At 38.1% G+C, this 1,900-nt stretch overlaps 1 non-coding gene across 1 annotated transcript; it reads right to left on the bottom strand.

Moving 5' to 3' along the window:
* Window positions 1–1,561: 1,561 nt before the first annotated feature.
* Window positions 1,562–1,667, bottom strand: LOC147921561 (small nucleolar RNA R71). Its single transcript, XR_015589892.1, has one exon. It is a non-coding gene; the product is annotated as a small nucleolar RNA R71 (small nucleolar RNA).
* Between the last annotated feature and the right edge of the window lie 233 nt (window positions 1,668–1,900).

Raw genomic sequence — 1,900 nt, 5'->3', positions numbered from 1 at the left:
TATTGTTATACATCTCATCTAAATTAGATATGCTCTATGCTATTCTTATATTGAGAGGGTAAGAATAGATCTTAAGCTTCTTAGCATCACACCAATGTCTAAGTTGCTAGATAAGGCTAATGCTAGAGATTATCATGAAACATGCTAAGAGATTAGATGTTTAAAATGATTTTTGGTATTGATGATCTGGTTGTTTAATGCCTGCTTTTATATGTAATATCTAGTGAGAGCTAGGTCTAAGAAGTATTTAAGCTTGATTGTTATTGTCATGAGAATGGATTAACATATATTAGAAGACCATTGTCTAGAGATAGCTCTTTGTTGATTCAGGTTTGTTGATCAGTCTAGATAACCATAGCTTGAGCCCAACCTATGAATCCATCCTTAGGACCTTTCTTTGTTTATTAATTTCCTAGTTCAAGTATTGTTATTTGCTTCCTGTTTGATTTACTTTCATTTTGCTCTGTTTTGATTGTTGTTTTGTCTCTGTTCTTCATCCGGAAGTCCACTCGACCCCCCACTCGACCATGCACTCGACCGAGTGCTAGGTCGAGCTCCTTTCCAGAGTTCTGCATCTTCCTAGTTTCATTCCTGTTTCATTGCATTCACCTTTGTTTCAGTTACTATATATCTTGCATTTAATATCTGTTCTTAGTAGATTTACATTCTGCATTTCATTATTGTCATTAGGTTGTTAGAAATAATTCAACTTGATATTTGGCTTAACTTGAATGCATTGATCACATCTTGACTGCTTACACATCACACTCTTTATGGATTGACATCCTTTATGCTACAACATCATAAGGATATTGAAACACTTTGCATACCATCTGTTGATCATCTTAGCCTATGTTTGTTTGTTTGCCATCATCCATTCATTCATAGGTTAAGATCAAGAAAAATATAAGTTTCAATTGGCGCCGTTGCCATTAAGGGGTTTATATGTTTAAGTTGAGATTTCAAAGTTTCAAGATTAAGTTATGTTACATTTTATTGTATTACTCACCTGTTTGTTTTTCTGGTGTTATGTTTTGATCCTCAGGTACCACTCGACCAGGCACTCTACCGAGCACCTAAAAGCAAACGGTCAAGTGCTGGTTCGAGGACCTGGTCGAGCACCTGTTGAGAGTCTAAAAAAACAGAAGAAAAGGTGGAAATGGACCTACAACTGGATCAGATTGAACCTCAAAGGAGAAGGAAGATTGGTGATAGTGATGCTCCCACTACTCATACTCAGAGGTATGGGATAGTGCCTCCTCCTATCCACAACACAACCTTCACAATCAAGACTAGTCTAATCTCAATGGTTCAGAGCAGCAGATTTTATGGCCTGCCTACTGAAGACCCCCTTGCACATCTTGATGAGTTCGATAGGCTCTGTAGCCTCACCAATATAAATGGAGTTAGTGAGAATGCCTTAAAGCTGAGATTGTTTCCTTTTTCTCTAAGAGATAAAGCCCATCAGTGGGAGAAGACTCTACCTTCTGGAAGAATCACCTCTTGGGTTGATTGTAAGAAGGTCTTCCTTGCAAAATTCTTCACTACTTCAAGGACTGCAAATTTGAGGAATGAAATTTCAGGATTTCTCCAACAGAATGGTGAATCTTTCAGTGAAGCATGGGAGCGCTTCAAACCTACCAGAGACAATGCCCACATCATGGATTCAGCAATGAATATTTGTTGTGTACTTTGTATAGAGGTGTACTTCCCAAGTTCAGGATACTCCTAGACACTGCATCCAATGGAAGCTTCATGAATAAAGATGTAGATGAAGGTTGGGACTTAGTAGAGAACTTTGCTCAGTCTAATGGAGATTACAATGAGGCATATGATAACAGCTTAATGGGAGGTGTTGATTCTGAGGAAGGGCATAGAAAGGAACTACAAGCCTTAGATG

The sequence above is a fragment of the Camelina sativa genome, chromosome 18 (genome assembly GCF_030686135.1).
Source record: "Camelina sativa cultivar CO46 ecotype springtype chromosome 18, ASM3068613v1".
Classification (NCBI taxonomy): Eukaryota; Viridiplantae; Streptophyta; class Magnoliopsida; order Brassicales; family Brassicaceae; genus Camelina; species Camelina sativa.
This window is presented reverse-complemented; position numbering and strand designations above follow the sequence as displayed.